Here is an 18190-nt window from a genome sequence, read left to right as displayed (position 1 = left end):
GTTTGTTTTTATTTCCAGGCAAGGAAGTCATAGAGTTACTCTTAAATCTGCTTAATTTGAGGCAGAAGACATTGAATCCTTTGGTTTGGATAGTTTATCACTTACACTAACTTTAAAATTCTATATATCATGAAATAGTTTTCTCTTCCTGGCAGCGTAGTGATCTAAATACCCTCTTAAAACTCTACTAATTATCAGATTTTAAATAGCTGGTATAAAACAGAAACAATGTTTTGCTGAACTTGTAAAGAAACTAACAAATATTAGGCCAAATGTAAAGTAGAAGTAAGAAATCAAGGAAGAAGTGTGCTAAAGTCAGCTTTCATTGTGGGGGTATTTTCTTAAATTCAGTGATGTTGAGCTTCCATTTGGAGGACACCTCAGGGCACAGGAGAAGGGAAAGCCTAGAGCCCAATGGCATAGATCCTCACATTAAACTAGAACTCAAATAGCTATGACCTCAGCATAAAGTAAATGATCAATTAACCTGCTGTGTAGAATGTAAAGGATCAATTAACATCTGCCTGTCTTAAGCTTGTGCTGAATGTTAGAGGCAAAAATATTCCCTGAAAATACAGAAGTATAAGCTGGACCTGTGTGAGTTTGGAGATCAACTTCCATGACCTCCTTAGTCTTAAAGTTCTCAGCAAATTTATTTTAAAATGGTTCAGAGTTGAAAGACCTCAAGATCCCCAAAATTCTCACAGATAAAGTCCTCTCCCAAATGATCTGCACATACACATACATACACACATACACACACATACACACATACACACACATGCACACAGCACAATATATGTGTACACATGACATAATAAGTGAAACCAGGAAGAAAAAAGAGAGCACAATAAAAACTAGAAAGACTTCATATATTAGAATTGAGACAGACCAAAAACAAGTAAGTTCAGTGAGTGCCAATGTCTTAAAAGTATAAGCAAAATCAAGAGATTATGAAAGTTGCCCAAGTAGTTCTTAAATAAACAAACAGATATTCTAAATATAAAAACTAAGTGATGAAAGATTTTAAAATTCCCTGGAAGTGGCTAACCAGCAGATGACCAAGCTGAGGTGGTTAACCAGCAGTTAGACCAAGCTGAAGTGATAATTAGTGAACTTGAAAATAGAAACAAAAGAAAAATCTAGAATGCACTCCAGAAATAAAAGATTTGGAGAATGTGAGAGAGAGAGGTTATGGAATATGCAGGATTATATGGAGATATAAAAAATGTCATCTAATCATAATTCCAGAAAGAGAACACAGAAAGGATGGGGGAAAGAAATAATTAGGTATATGACAATCGAGTTAGAGTATCATAAGTCTCCATATCACTAATTAATAATGAATCCAGGAAATAGTCATCAATGGCTACCAACATCACAACATCACATAAGGAGGGCATCCATTTATTGTATGTGTCCTGATAGAAATACCCAACACTTCCTGTATAGAAGTTTTGGACACTTACTGCCAAAACCAAATCAAACCTCTAAATACAGCATTTAGTTTATAAGAAATGCAGAGAGGAAAATGAAATTCTACATGTGGTTACATCAATAAGTAAATTTCAAGGATGAAAGAACAGGGATTTATAGATTAAGACACTTAAATTCATTTCAACCAAATGCAATGTATGGATCATATCTAGATCTAATTCTAAATAAAAATACAAAATGCTCAAAAATCATAAAAATATCGGCACTATTTAGCACAATTAAATATACCTTTCAGCTTTTCATGCAACAGCAATACCCCCTGTAGAAATATATACCAAAGACAAGCTGGTGAATATAGAAAAGGACATCTACACAACACTGTAAATTCCAAGAATAGCTAAAAAAACATAGATTGGACATAGCACAAATATTTGTCAATATTAGAATGGATGGATAAGTAGTACCATATTAACACAACAAATAATGTCCAGTTATAAAAAAGAATGAATATGTTTCCATACATGACTATAAAATGATATCTAGAATATACTATTAAAAAAAGGGGGGTGGATGGGGCCCCCAAGTGGCTCAGTCAGTTGAGTGTTCGACTTCTACTCAGGTCATGATCTCGCAGTTCATGAGTTTGACCCCACATTGGGCTCTGTGCTGTCAGCCTGTCAGCGTAGAGCCCACCTCAGATCCTCTGTCCCACCCTCTCCTCTTCTCCCCTGTTTACGCTCTCCCAATAAATAAATGAATATTTTAAAAAAATTACAAACACACTCACAAAAACACAAAAGGATAAAAGGTATACCATAGAGAATATTATCAATGGTATTACAAGATTGTATGGTGACAGATAGTAGCCACACTTGTGTGAGCACAGAAAAACAGAGAGAATTCTCAGATCACTGTGTTGTCCACTTGAGACTAATGTGACATCGGGTGTCAACTATGCTTATACATATAATACATTTTATACATGATACATTAAAAACAAATGGACAAACTATAAAATTTTAAGTGACAACTAATGGGGTTATTAGGTGGAGAGAACAGGACAGAAGTTAAAGATACCCTTTCAGTAGATCTTGTTTAGTATATTTAACTTTGGGGCCATATAGAAATAAATTGAAAAACAATCTCTAAAACTCCAAAATAAAAGGAAACAAATGAACTTACCTGTATATCCAGTTAGTACATCCATACAGTGATTGATAATTTCAAGTTATCTGAATTGTGATAATTTGACCAAAAAAACCTGCAAACAAATTTAAATTATTTTCAGTAATCATCTTCTTGGTGGAAGTATTGGTATTGTTATTCTCAGACTGTTGTGTGCATATTGCAGATAAAGCAAATGAGAAATTACGTGATTTGTGATATGCTAATGTTACATTTCTCAGATCTTCAAGAACCAGGATTTGCAACATGGGTGAAAAGAGACACAGATTGGAGATAGAAGAGGTTTAGTAGAAATCCTCAGTCTCATTGTTAATGAAAGTATCAGTGAGAATTCGTTCTGTATTTTATACAAACAAGTAGTAGCATATTAACACAATAAAATGCTGTCCAGTTATAAAAAAGAATGAAGATGTTTCTATACATGACCATAAAGTGATATCTACAATATAGTATTAAAAAAAAAGGATAGGGGCCCCCAAGTGGCTCAGTCAGTTGAATGTCTGACTACAATTAAATATACAGTCATATAAAAGTCATATAAAAAGTCTGTTCGCCTTCCAACTTCGGCTTAGGTCATGATCTCACGGTTCGTGAGTTTGAGCCCCGCGTCAGTCTCTGTGCTGACAGCTCAGAGCCTGGAGCTGCTTCGGATTCTGTGTGTGTCTCTTTCTCCGCTCCTCCTCAGCCTGCAATCTGTCTCTCAGAAATAAGTAAATACTAAAAAAAATGAAAACAAAAAAAAGGAATATATATAAAACTATGTATTTTATAAAACTATATATGGTTTATGTGTATTTATGGTTTTATGCATAAATATATACACATATTTACTTATGTATTTTGAGAGAGAGAGAGAGAGAAAGAGAGAGAGAGAGAGAGAGAGAGAGAGAGAGAGAGAATCCTAAGCAGGCTCTAGATCAGCACAGCAGGTGTCTGAGATAATGACCTGAGCCAAAATCAAGAGCCAGTCACCACAATAAATATATACATTCATCTTAACTTTGTTAAATGAAAGAGCCTAGGAATAATGGCATCAATTTTCTACTCAAAGGAACTAGAATTAAAAAATGGAACAATTTAAGCATTAATAAAAATAATTACTTCGATGTTGCCTACTGGAAGATGTTAGTGAATATTTGCTCGATTTTAAATTGTATTGTGTTTCAATGTTCCCTTTTTTTATCAAATTTTCAAACTAATATTAATGGCCAACTCTACTTGGTCCTTTAACGAATAGTCAGTACCATTTAAAGAAGGTGCTCATTTTTGCAAACATGGTTTTTCCCTTAAACACAAGCAAAATTTCAATCACAAGCAAAATTCATGCCTAAATTGGTAGATATAGTATTCCCTAGAATAATTGTGGTATTATTATTGTTTTTATTGTTCAAAGAAAGGAATGGATGTTTGGAGAAGATAATCTTTAGTCAAAACTAACCATGTGCTAATGTGAAAATCAGTCATGCCATCTTAGTTTTCCACTCAAATATCTTAATACCAGTCAACATCAAACATGCTTATATTTCTGACAACTATCTTTAAAGTGGAAAAAAAAGTTTTTACATATTTTGAAATCTTCACCCTTTATCATAGCCAATAAATAATATGCTTTGCATTTTTATATACTAGAAAATATAGTTTTATTAGTGAAAATCGTATTCAAGTTTAAGAAATAAGATTCTTTTAAGCAGAGCTGCTGAAAAATCATACTTATATATGAATCTAATATTAAGATAAATTTATATTAGGATGCTATATAGCAAAGGTTTTTAGTCATTTAACTTTCTAAAGGTTCGGTAGATATATTTATATGAAAGTATTATGGACAAAATTAGAATACAGTAGATTAACTTTAAAAACTTATTTTGGATAAATTTTATCTGCTCTTCACCACATATTAAGTAAACTAACTTCTTGGATAGTGCAGGACGTATCAAATTAACCTTCCCTTTCTCTCTGGCTCCTCTCCAGAATTACTCGTATTTCACTCAGTCTCATTCTTGTAACTTTTGGAGTGTAAATTATTTACAGCTGTACATATCCTCTAACACTGAAAGCAAGGACCAGGTTCAAAATTTTAAGGGAGAAACTCAATCTGATTCATTTGTTTTGGCTTTTTTTTTCTAGTTATGAAGAGATTACTTCCAAAAACAAAAATATATTACTTTGGAAGAAGCTCTTATAGCTAATGACATATTCTTTGAGCACGTGCTGATATTCATTCAGTCCTTTCCTTCACTTTGCAATTTTTCTTTTAGATTCCACCTTTCATGGTCCATATCCCAGGAATCAGAACTCTGTAATGTCCAATTGCCCTTTCCCACTTACCAAAAAGCTTTAACTCCCTTTTCCAGACTCATACCAGTTCGGTCTCTTTCTCTATTGAAAAAATGTTAATGTATTTTGCATCTCCTTTGTATTCCTTTCTTCAGAAATTTTTCTGTAAAACTATCGAACTCTCCAGGAATGTGTACCAGCTAGTTCTCCCCCCAAAAATATTAAACCTATTCTTTTAATTAGTTTGTTTATAATGACCAAGAAAAATCTGGCTATACTCCAGTGTTAACATTCCTTCTTTCCTTGGACTAGACAAATTATTTCTAAATCTCAATTTATAAATAAACATAAAATTAATACTTTGATTATTTAAACCATTTATCAAGAGATAGTGTATAGCAATGAATAATAAATGACCTGCTAAGTAGTTTTGCTTTATTTTACCAAATTAAGAAAAAATTACTCAGCTTCTTAACTGTCCAGATTTTGCCCACGCCTGTAAAGTACAAAGCAAAATGGAAAGTTGGCCATAATGCCTATGGAGAGAGCCAAGCCAGACAGTTCGGGTCAAAAAGTAAAATTTTTACCCATTGCTTAAATATTAGAAGTTATTCACAGCTGCAGATAATTTGTACTCTACAAATTCTAAGAATATGGTGCTGAGTATGGCTTTGTCCTAATTATCTGGTTTGGCTGCTGATGCTGACCAGATTTTCAGGCATATTTCAAACTTTCCATTTCACCTTTTGCTGGCAACAAAAAATAGTAAAATAAATCCATTTGAGTGAACAAGTCTTCATTCTGTTGAATGGTACTAGATTGTGTACAAGGCTCTGGTGGTCTGTGACTTTGATAGGCCGGTGCGTTCAAATTTGCAGTCAAGAACTCTTGGATCTTTGGCCAAAATCAGCGGAGAAGAATTTTATTCTGCTCATTACATTGGATTGTGTTTTTTTACTTAATCTCTAACCTTTCATATATGTAGAACTGGAACAATAAATATCAAAACAACTGCAGGTGAAACAACAATTCTACAACATTACAAAACAGAAGAGACCGATTTACCTTAAGAGACTCTAACCAGACATTTAAGAATGAAGCATCTTGAGAGTTCTTATTTCAAAATGATATGTGTGTGTTTATGTTTCAGACTAATAACTCGTCCGTGCAAAAATGCAAATTTCCATCGTTTTGATGAATCAGTTCAACTTCTAGGTGACCTCAATTTTGACCCTTATTTTCACTGAGGGCAGAAGGCTCTGATTTTTCGCAATTTAAGGTAACAGTCACTTTCAGGTTGAAAATGTATTCTGTTGGTAGATGTGTTCACAGCCACCTGTCTGCAGAGCTCCCCTGATAACACCTCGTCATTCTGCAGAGAAAGCACTCCCATCACCCCTGTTTTTCAAGCTTGCCCCATGTGACACAACCATTAAAAAATGTATTCAAGATTTCTTCAAACCTCCTTCTCCTTTCCTTCTTTTATTTTTTTATTTTTTTTTAAATTTTTTTTTCAACGTTTGTTTATTTTTGGGACAGAGAGAGACACAGCATGAACGGGGGAGGGGCAGGGAGAGAGGGAGATACAGAATCAGAAACAGGCTCCAGGCTCTGAGCCATCAGCCCAGAGCCTGACGCGGGGCTCGAACTCTCGGACCGCGAGATCGTGACCTGGCTGAAGACGGACACTTAACCGACTGCGCCACCCAGGCGTCCCTCCTTTCCTTTTTTTAAATAGGAGTTATCTCCCAGGGTTCAGAGGTAAAGAGCCAGTCATCAAGGGCATGAGACTTGCATTCATCTGAATGGGAAGGTGAACACCTCACCCTTGAGCCCTCTCTAGTCATCACTATCTTGTACCCTGACATTCCACATCCTGGATGATTTTAGGCATTTAGAAGTGGGACCTGCTACAGGTATCATTAGTCCCATCCTCACTTGTCATACATTCTACCTTTTCTCATTCTGACTCAAGGTGTCTTCTAAAGACTTCTCCCCTTTAGAATGCTTGGGCACTCTTGTCTACTTTGACCACTCCACCCTGGAGTATATCAAATTCTACAAGGCTAACTTCAGGCCCATTTGACAAAACACCATCCCTTAGCCATTGATAATTTAAACAGATTTTATGTTTTTCCTCTTGGCACAAATCTGAAAGGTCAGGCATTAAATCCGACCTATGAATCCTCCAAATCTATCACTTCCCCACTTAACTTTCTTAACCTACCAGCACTGATACCGGTTAGGTCCCTTCAGAACCATCCCTTCTAACCTACTGACTCAACTTTTTCTTTCATTCATGGTAAAGCAATAAGTATTTTATAATATCAAATATTTTTCCTTTGGTAGTATAAAACTACATTCAATACTCTGGGCTTGGCTCATAATTTTTAAAACTGGACTTTTAAAAATTACAGAAAATCCTTTCTGCTTTCTACAAAGCCTGGGCCTTATGAATCAAAATTTATTTGGTTTCCCAAATGTCACTACAATTTTGCACTTGAGAAAAGCCTTACAAAATGACATAGGCGTCCTTGTAAAAAAATGTGTATATATATATATATATATATATATATATATATATATATATATATATATCAATCAACCGTCCCTTTAAGAGCAATGTAGACACAAAGGAACTACTTCTGACTCAGTAGTTGGGGAAGGACTGGGGTGAAAGGAATTGTCAAAAAGCTTCCAGGTTTGGTTGGGGAGACTATGATCTAGTTTAGTTTTTACAACAGGTTGAATTATTAGCCACAATTCTCCCCTCTTCTGAAGTAGGAGTATGCTTCCCCAACCCTGTGCTGGCTTCGTAGAGGTGGAGTACATTTCCCCCAATCTCCTTGGATTAGTCTTCACCATGCAACTTGTTTTGCCCAGTGGAATATGTGGAGAAGCAGCACTTTGACAGTTTTAAGTCTCAGATGTATGAGCTATTTCCCTTGAGCTTCTGGCATTGTCATGGAAAGGGCTTTCCCTAGATAGTTGCCACAGCTGGAGCTTACACCTCAGAATTCCTCCTGGATTGTACCTGAGCCCCGCCCCGGAGGCGGTCTGAGCCCAGCTAGACCCACATATTGGAGCAGAAACCACAGAACAGCCTTAGCCTAGACTGGCCTACATTGGCTGACCCCCAGCTGGTTTAGTGTTGCTGCCATTGAGTTGCCTGTTAAACATACAGCTACTGTTTGGAATGGGAAAATATGCGAATTGTTTTCCTTGTATTGTACCGAATGGATTGAAAAGTAAAGAAAATTGAGGAAATCATGAGTTTTAACAAGACTTTTTTTTTTTTCTTTTGGTGAAATTATCAGACAGTCATTCAAAGGAGTATTCAGAGATGCCACTATAGTCAACTGGTCAAATCCTCCATTAAATGCAGAAATGTTCTGTTTAAAATTCCAGGAAAGGTTCCTATGGACTTTGCTTTCAATCTCCTAGTCCAAACTCTCACCCGCTCTCACCTGTACTAGTGCAATAGCCTCTACACTCATTGTCCGACACCTATTCATAACCATCTACCCCCCACTTTCTAGTGTGTCCATCATGCTGATATGTTCAATGCGAATATGACCATATTGTTTCCACAGCTTAAAATATGTCACTGCTTTCCCGTTTGCTTTAGGAGAAAGACCAAACTGTTCCAGATGTCCTGCAAGGACCAGCATAATCTAACCCCATTCTACTTCTCCAGCCTCAGTTCTTGGTCTCAGCCCTGCAGCACCGTAGCCATAACTCCTGTCAGTTCCCAGAACAGAACTTGCCTCTCATTGACTCACAGGTTTCACTTACCACTCGCCACAGTCTTCTTGCCTATTGGCCAGTGAGATCCTCAATCCCATCCTCAGTCTGATTTCCAATGCCAACTCCTTAGTCTGGGTTCCTGTTAAAAACAGAGTCTGAGACAAAAGTTTGGGGGCAGTTAGGTTATCGGGGAATGATTCCAGGAGCAAGTGTAGGGACAGAGAGAGTGAGAGGCAAAAAATAGAAAACAGGATGTGCTATGGACTCAATTGCATTCCCCCAAAAACCATATATGGAAGCCCTAACCCTGAGTATAATAACATTTGGAAATGGGGCCTTTGGGAAGTCATTAGATTTAGATGAAATCATTAGGTGGGACCCTTATGATGGGATTCGTGCCCTTAGAAGAAAGACACCAGGAACTTGCTTGCTCTCTCTCTGAACTGTAAGAAGATGGGAGAAGGTGGCCATCTGCAAGCCAGAAAGAGAGCCCTCATTGGGGAACTGAGCCTACACCTTTATGTTGTACTTCCCACCCTCTAGAACTGTGAAAACAAAATGCTTAAGTCACTACTGAGTTGACTAGTAGAGGGTGCTGTCAACTTTTTAATTATTGAAAATGTGGAATACATTTATCAATATTTTCTTTTTGATTGGAGATTTTTATGTCTTGTTTAAGAAATCCTACCCTTCTGTACAGATACAACATCTAAGAATCTTAGTTTTAGTTTATTTTTGTTTGGTTGGTTGGTTTTGTCTGTTTGTTTGTTTGAAGTTTGGCTTCTTTATGAATACCTGTAATCTACCTGGAATTTTTTAAAGATGTGAGGTAAGAACTCAACTTCATTTTTTCCCATATCGGGTACTGAACTCACTCTGGTAGTAACCCCAATAAATTCCTGTACATACTGCTCCACAGCAATCTAGTGATAATGTAAGCCTTACCGGTTATTCTCTTGCTTAAAAACCTTCAATGGTTCTCCATTATTTATCAAGTCAAGTCCAACGTCCTCAACATCTCATGTAATGTTGGTTTTAGTGACAGCTCTCACCACCCTCTTCCAATTCCTTATGCTCTAAAGACACTTACTTACTTAATTTCCCAATGGGAACACATATTCTTTCCTCAGTGAACTTACTGAGGTAAGAGTGAACTTACCCTTGACTCATCCTCATTTCTAACTTACAGTTTGCCTAGTGTACGTTATTCTCTATTTGATATTAACACACATCAAACTTCGCACACCTTTGCCCTTGGTTCTTCTCCCCCCACTCGACTATACCTTTCATCCCCTCTGTGTGTATGAAAAACATACTTATCAAGTCCATCTTTAAATTTTACCTAATTTCTCTTTATCCCAATTAAAATTATGCCTCTCTAATCACCTCTATTGCATGTTATGGTGATTCTAATGAATTCTTTAGGCACATTTCCCCCTTAAGCTTGAAAGCTACCCGGGAATAATAACACTGTGTCTCATATGTTCATTGCATATTATTAATATAATGAATATTAATTACATTAAGCCAGAAATGATTGTTAGTATATACAATTATATTCATGGACTCTGAGAGTACAGACAACATGACATTTTAAAGCAGGAAAAATAAATCATTTAAGCATATTTACCTTGCATTTAATAAAAGCACCAAACCTCCCCTCACTGAACTTTTGTTTTTGCTATTTTAGCCAAGTTCTTTCATTCATATTTTCATTTAGTAGCCACCTGCCAAATAAGTTATAAAAGTTGGCAGTGTCCAAAGGAAGGTAATCAGTAACAAAAGAGAATAGGAGACCAATAAGACATTCAGTTTCATGACTCTGGATAAGAGACAGAGAATAATGCCATGATTGTAAATGCTCAGGTACAGGAAGGTTTTCTTAAGTGATAGTCACTAGCTGCTCGTCCTTTTCCAGAAAGAGAGCATGAGCTTGGTGAGACCAAAAGTGAATTTTGTAGCTGAATAGCCCTTGGAGAAAGCGCCCATCAGGGGAGCAACTCTTGTCCCTGTGATAATAAAATCCATCTTTGCTGGTTTAAGAATAGTCCTTTAAGCAGGAAACAGGGCCCTTGCCCCATCATGCAATGGAAAATCAACAATTTCAATCTTTAAAGTCTTTCTTCTCAGGGAGCCTGGGTGGCTTGGTCAGGTAAGTGTCAGACTTTAGTTTAGGTTCAGATTATGACCTCTCAGTTCGTGGGTTCGAGCCCCGCATGGGGCTTTGCACTGACTGCTTAGGATTCTCTCTCTCCTTCTCACTGTCCCTCCCCTGTGCATGCGCACACTCTCTTCTTCAGAATAAATAAATGAACCTTAAAAAAAAAGTCTTCCTCCTCAGATATAAATCACTGTAGAATCCCAATACAGTACGGATTTGTAACGTGCTCAATTGTGGTTACCAGCTGTAATAAATTAGCCTGATAGTTTAAATTGCATATTGATGATTGGCAAACCTCAAAAAGAGTCCTAAAAATGTCAGTCTCCCAAAATAAGTGATTAGGTAAGTAAGTACCACCATTTTAATTTTTATTTATTCTTAAAATTATAGACAAGTATAATAATTATAACTTGAATCTCAAATGGAATTCTCAATTCAATATACTAAAATAATGATCTTAAAGATGCTTGTGCATCTTTTTTATGGTAATTAATTTCTCTTTGTTAGAATATTGTGTTTTGTGAGAATAAACCTGAATACATGTAACATTAATTTTGCTCTTTGTTTAAAAATTTAAATGACTGTAAACAACTATTTACATTATATAACTATATTACTATCACATTATTCTTTCTAAATCTTTTAAGTTTATTTATTTCTTTTGAGAGAGGCAGAGAGAGGGAGAGCAGGGGAGGGGCAGAGAGAGATGGAGAGAGAGAATCCCAAGCAGGCTCTGCACTGTCAGCATAGAGTCTGACGCAGGGCTCAAACTCCTAAACCATGAGATCATGACCTGAGCCGACGTCTAGAGTCAGACACTTAATCGAGTGAGCTACCCAGGCACCCCTCCTTGTAAATCTTATACAAACTTTAAAATGACCTTTTCAGAGCCTTACTAGGATGTTTTACTACTCTAACACAACATGGTAAATGTATCCAATGCCACTTGAATTGTACACTTTAAAACAGTGAAAGTGAATTTCATTATATATGTATTTTCCCACAGTAAAAAATTATATTCTGCTCCTTGGATTATGGATTTCTCTTCTTAATTTTTCTGTAAATACTCTGCAATTCTTTAACAATTCTCTCTTCTCCATTCCTCTAGCACTCCAATTAGTCATTACTACATGTTTCCTATCTCCTTGCCTCTCTCTCAGGTTTATCTTCTTACCATTATGTGTACATGGTTCTGAGCCCTGAGTTCACAGATCATTTTTCCAACTGCGTCTAATCTGCTATTCAACCTGTTCACGGAGTTTTTATATGAATGGCTATTTAAATTTCAATTATAGAAGTTCCATTTGAATGTTCGTTTTCAACCTTTTATGTTCAAATCCCTCACTGTATAACCATGGCTTTAAATGTATCCTTTATTACTTTAAACATTTTGTATTTATATTTCTCATATTCTGTATTTGTGAGTTCCAACACCTAGAGTTCTCCCGTGATTAAATCTGTTATTTCTGGTTACTGTTGAATGCATGACTTATCTCATTAATCTTTCAGAGCCTACCTCTTGTAACCGTCTCGGCTGATATCAAGGACCCACTTAGCTGAAAGTAAACCTGGGAGGCATGTGCGTGTACGTGCGTATGCATGCGTTTCCAGCACACGGTGCACCATGACAGCGACAAAAATTGTTAGTAAAGAAATAGAGAGCTGTCTCTGCCAAAATATTCCTGTAAAGCTCCACACTACTTAAGGTTTCTGAGCAACTGCACGTTTCTCAACCTCCTGGAGTATGATTCTCCACACCCTTCACACAGATAAGTCCCGGTTCCTCCCGGTTCCATCACAGGCATATCCTCCAGAAAACCTGTCCTCATGTTCCATCTACTCCTCCAAAGCAGTGCTGAGCACCTCAGTAGAGGTGGACCTGCTTTTACAAAAAGGTTTATTTTTTAAGGTGTATTTCCCAGTATTATAATTTTCCTTTTTGTATCCTAACTCCCTCACTAAACCATAGAATCCCCGAACACATACACTGTCTTTTATCTCCTGATTCACATCCCCTATCTCATCATTAGGCACTCAGTAGTTATTTGCTGAGTAAAAGACCGAATAAAATGAAAATCTGGAAAGTTGAAAAGTGAATATTTCTCCTGGGATCTTTGATAATTGTGCTAGACATTTTCCCCCTCTCGCTTCCCCTGTCTCCATTGTACCTGCTCTGTGTCTCAGGAAACTGACATTCATGGTCTACATCAAACTCACTTGCTCTCTGGCTTCCTGTTGGGTTCATTCAATAAGAAGCATGAGTCGAAGCTGGGAAGTCAAAAACCACTGATGTCCCCAGTTTCCCCTGGCGGCGGGGTCAGCACGTGTTGGCTATGTGACCTTCCACCGATGACCACAGTTCCTTTCATGAAGTCTCCTCCACTAAGCTACTTTCCTTTGGGTCCTGTGTAACCCCTCCCTTTCCTCCGTCTAACTGTGAGTGGGAATGCCACTCCACTGTGATTGGTTTGTTCCTGAATCACACATTATCTCTTGTTGGGTCCATTATACCTTGACAAAACCTTTGCAATTTCTCTTTAAACCGCTCAAATTACCCCCTTTGAAGACTGCTGGCCCTTGACTGATATCAATAATGTGGCACTTCAGAATTGCTTGTGCTTTGGGGGGGAAAAAAGGCTAGTGCAGCTTATGAAAGACAAGACAATTCAAGGACAATTTTCAGACTGAAGTACATAAAATTTACGTAAAATGTTCAGTCAACAAGGATGGATCTGGAGGACATTATGCTAAATGACATAAGCCAGTCACAGAAGGACAAATACTGCATGATCCCACTTCGAGGAGGTATCTAAAATAGTCAAACTCATAGGAGCAAAGAATAGAATGGCAGTTTCCAGGGGACGGGGGCTGGGAGAAGTGGGGAACTGTTCAATGGATATAGTTTCAGTTATGCAAGATGAATAAGCTCTAAAGATCTGCTGTACAACATAGTGCCTATAGTTGACAGTGTACTATTGTGCCCTCCAAAATTCATAAGAGGGCAGATCTCATGGGAAGTGTCCTTAACACTAAAAACAACAACAAAACATGGTGGAGCAGGGGAAACTGAGAGATATGGATAAATCTCTTCCTTTGATCATGGTGCTCATATCATGGGCATTTGTCTATGTCCAAACTCATTAAATTGTACATATTAAATATGTAAATATATAAATATTTCAGTATATCAGTTATTCCTCAGTAAAGCTGATATAAGTTATTTAAGGTTAACCTTTAAGGCAGAACCAAACATAACAATAATTGACTTTTTAAAAAAATTGAAAACCTTGTAATGGTATTTACATTACCATTGTAATGGTAGATTTTATGGGACTGAAGAGAAAAAAATAAGCAGCTAATTTAAGGGCTAATATTCACAAGACTGGAGTATAAAACCAAAAACTCAGAAAAAGAATTTCAGAAAGAAATTTCTGCCTACAGAAGTAAATGCTTCAAGATTGTATTTTTCTTAAGAACAAGAAGATTGGGTGATTGCTAGTTCCAAAGGCATCAGTGTTCCTCAGAAATTTTATGACCAGGGACTTTGTCATTCCTCTGTGCAATCCCAGGATGGTTTGGATTAGAAAAGAAGCATATCACATTGTATAAGATTGTTTTCTGAAAAAACAAAACAAAACAAATCATCCAATAGCCCTTTGAAACTTCTTTATGATAGAATAGGATTCTCAGAGGAAAACACTTAAAGTATCTCTTTAGTAATTTCTAAATGTCTCATCACTTCTTCAAGTGGTGAATTATATTCACAAATAGTTAAAGTAAGGTAACTCTATGGGTCCAGAAATTACACAAAGTTCAGTTATTTTGAAGAAGCTCTTAGTATGGTAGTAATATATTGACAGACTGGTTTCCAAGCATCTGGACTCCATTTCTAAGGATTAGGACAAGATGTCGCATCATAAATATATATATTTATGATATATATTTATATATGATATATTTATATGTGATATGATTTATATATGATATACATAAAAATATATATAATACATATATATTAATTTTCTCTAAGTTAGTAAAAACATCAGAGGTTTACTCTGTCCTGTGTTAGTAGCTCACACGACAGCATAAATAATATGACTGAGTGTATGATATACACAGAGGAATTGTCTTAGCATCTTAAGAAAGCCCAATGCGTGCCACTCCTCACCCCTACCTGAGTTCTGAACAAAATAAAAATGAAGTCAGGAATAAGACCTTTGGAGGACAAAACATCATCTTCTGTGTGTGGGAGATAGCACACAGAAGTGGGGGCAGTAGGGGATAAGCTACGTGACCTGGAGACTTAGTCCTAGTCGCAGAAAAAGCCAGAACACTACGTGCTCTCCTGACCCCGTAAGCGTAGGCCATGGCCAAAGGAGCAGGAAATGTGTGCTGCCTCTGGTCAGGCTGGCTTCCAAAGAGGAAAGCAGAGGATATGAGCTGCAACAAATATCCCATTTCTTCTCAAATCTCCAACAAGAACATCACTACTTCCCTACCTCTGAGGGAGTCACTGAAAAGATAGAAGATCCGAGAATGGTGATGGTACCTCTCCTCCTGACTCAGAAGCGGGGAAGGATAGGTCTGTCCCCAACTTTGCTCAACTTTTCATGCCCTTAAGCCACAGGGCCAACCCCATGGTCAATCAGGTTTTGACTGTTCTTCTCGAGGAAGAAACCAAATGTCAATCAGAGTTTCCTGCTTCAGTTTTCAATAGGTTGTACATCATTTTTTTTAATGTTTGTTTATTTTTGAGAGAGAGACAGAGTGAGAGCAGGGGAGGGGCCAAGAGAGAGGGGGTCAAAGAATCCGAAGCAGGCTCCAGGCTTGAAGCTGTCAGCACAGAGCCCGACGTGGGGCTCAAACTCAGACTGTGAGATCGTGACCTGAGCTGAAGTCAGACGCTCAACGGACTGAGCCCCTAGGTGCCCTTAGGTTGTATACCTAATGCCAGCTGCTGCTCCGTCATTAAGACTTCTGAGTTGACTTGCTGCTTATAGTTGCTAATCCTTTGAAACACAGTACACACCAACAATTGTTCAGTATTTATAGAATGATGCGGTGCAAGTGTCCTGTCTCTGCTCCAGTTTCTCTGGGCCTTCAATGTGATGGCTGGGGGTGGACAGGTGGACAATCATCTGGAGGAGGAGTCTTCACAAACATGTTCAATAACTGATACTAGGTTGAAGCTATTGCACAAGACCTCAGCTGGTGCCCTTGGCTGGAGCATTATACACGGCCAATCCACATGCTCTGGGCTTCTTCATATCTTGGACATCTCAGTGTGGGTGGACTTCTTACACAGTTGCTCAAGGCTCCAAAACAAGTGTCCTGAGAGAACCAGATGGAAGCTCCGTAGCTTTTTCTGACCCAGACCCAAGATTTAGGGACTTGACTTCTGCTGCATTCTAGTCTTCACACAAAATCACTAAAAAAGGTCCAAATTTAAGAGGAGCGAACATAAAACCCAACTCTCATGAGAGGAATGCCCATTTTCAGGTGTGTTACAAAACCTTCACAGTCCAATAGATATTAGTGTTGAATTTGTTTTATAATGATCTGAAATCAGGCACAAGAAGATACTAACTCCAAGATGAGTGTTCCACCAAGACTGAACATTACTTTTCCATTCTATTTCCTATGCAGATTGTGTTCAGTAAGTAATTCAACGGAGCATATCAGAAGACCTTCAAGGAAACTAAATGACATCAACAAGATATTCCAATAATAAGTTTCATAAAGGTACTCTCATAATAAAAGCCCTACAATATAGAATTGCTCCACATATTGAAGACGGTTTCTTATTAATAAGATTTCCAGGATGAACTAAATGCAAATGCTAAAAGTTTTCAAGGTCAAACACTTCAAATCCAAAACAATTAAAACTCCATAAAAATGTCTTGTACTTACAGAAGTTCAAAGAAATTAATTTTGTTTCTCCCCAGGTTTTTTTTTTTTCTGCTCAGTCTCAGCTAAAACAAGATGTTTACTCACTGGGGAGATCTGAGGTTCTTTCAGCAGAAGCAGGCTGGAGAATCGCTTCCTGAAAGCACTAAAGTGCCTTCAGGCCTCAAAAGCTGTGCCAATCTCAAGTCTTCGATCAGCCTCTGCAAAGATTTCAAAAGACCAGATACCTGAAAAGACATGACTCCACACTGCTCACTTACACAAGGCACTTATTTACAAGGATATGATTCATTAAGAGAAAGACAATGGAGTACAGGAAAGCAAGGAGGCTTTGAAAGACATCTAGGTGCTAACTCCCCAGGGTACTTGTTGGCAAACTGACACGATCTCTGGACTGAACCACCAAGGTGTGTGTTTGACTGTAGGCTTCTGGGCAGCTCAAAGCAGAAGTTCCGAGGGAGATTTTTAAGGTACCTCTGATCACATAGTCAGACCGGGTTGTCTAAACCATTGTGCTAGTTGGAAATCAGAAGCAAACAAACTGGCCCTAAGGGTCAGAATTTGAACAGCACACATTATCAATTTTACTACCCTTCTCTTGGCCAAGAGTCAAAGCCAGACATCCAGGCATCTCTAGAAATAAAGATGGAGCTATTACAGACCAGTTGTAAGTATCCTTAATCCTACAGTCTCTTTTCTAAAGAGTCCAAAGATTATCACTACACTGTCCCAACACCCAGCAAATTTAGAAAGCAAAGTAATCTGCAGCCCCTAAAGCAGTTGAGTAGGCAACATTTTGTTCATATTACCAATACTTAGTGATGCCAAAGATCTCAGGAGAAACTCAATGGCTTTCAGGGAAGAAAAGTAGATGGAGAATATTATTGCTTTCAGCCCTCCCAGAACACCCATCAATCTGTGACAGTGGTCCATGACCAATTAGCTTAAACTTAACAGTAAGGAGAAATTAGCCATCAAGAAGTTAATTCTGCTGTTATGTTTACCTGATATCCAGGCACAAATCTCTTCTGTCAAAGAGTGGCATATGGAATTTAGTGGTCTGTTGAGGGTTAAATTGTATGTCAAAAAAAAAAACAAGCTTAAATTCTAATCCCTGATATCCATGAATGTGACCTTACTAGGAAATAGAATCTTTGCAAAAGTAATTGAAATTCAAGTTAAGAGGAGGTTATACTAGAGTAGGATGGATCTTTGCTCCAACAGGACTGGTGTCCTTACAAGAGGAGGCAGACGTGCAGGCAGGACACCCTGTGAGGGCAGAGGCAGAGATTGGAGTGAGGCATCCATCACCTGGGGAGTGTGCCAAGAACTGCCAGCCATCACCAGAAGCTAGGAAAGAAGCATGAAACTGATTTTCCCTCAAAGCTTCCAGAAGAAACCAACCCTGCAGACATCTTAATATTAGATTTCCAGTCTCTGAACTGTGAGACAATACATTCCTTTCATTTTAAGCCC

At 37.7% G+C, this 18190-nt stretch overlaps 1 protein-coding gene across 7 annotated transcripts in view; it reads right to left on the bottom strand.

Moving 5' to 3' along the window:
- CCDC102B (coiled-coil domain containing 102B) overlaps positions 1-18190 on the bottom strand; it is a 305511-nt gene that overhangs the window by 258391 nt on the left and 28930 nt on the right. For 6 of the 7 annotated variants that reach the window (XM_047828878.1, XM_047828886.1, XM_047828877.1 and 3 more), the window contains exons 3-4: positions 8695-8801; positions 2620-2698 (exon numbers count right to left, since the gene is read on the bottom strand). The gene's annotated coding sequence lies outside the window, so the exon portion shown is untranslated. Of the gene's footprint in view, positions 1-2619; positions 2699-8694; positions 8802-15751; positions 16326-18190 lie in introns of those variants that run through there. The other variant, XM_047828880.1, reaches the window with a different exon arrangement.

The sequence above is a fragment of the Prionailurus viverrinus genome, chromosome D3 (assembly GCF_022837055.1).
Source record: "Prionailurus viverrinus isolate Anna chromosome D3, UM_Priviv_1.0, whole genome shotgun sequence".
Taxonomy (NCBI): Eukaryota; Metazoa; Chordata; class Mammalia; order Carnivora; family Felidae; genus Prionailurus; species Prionailurus viverrinus.
The sequence above is the reverse complement of the archived record's forward strand: the minus strand, read 5'-3'. Positions and strand labels throughout refer to the sequence as shown.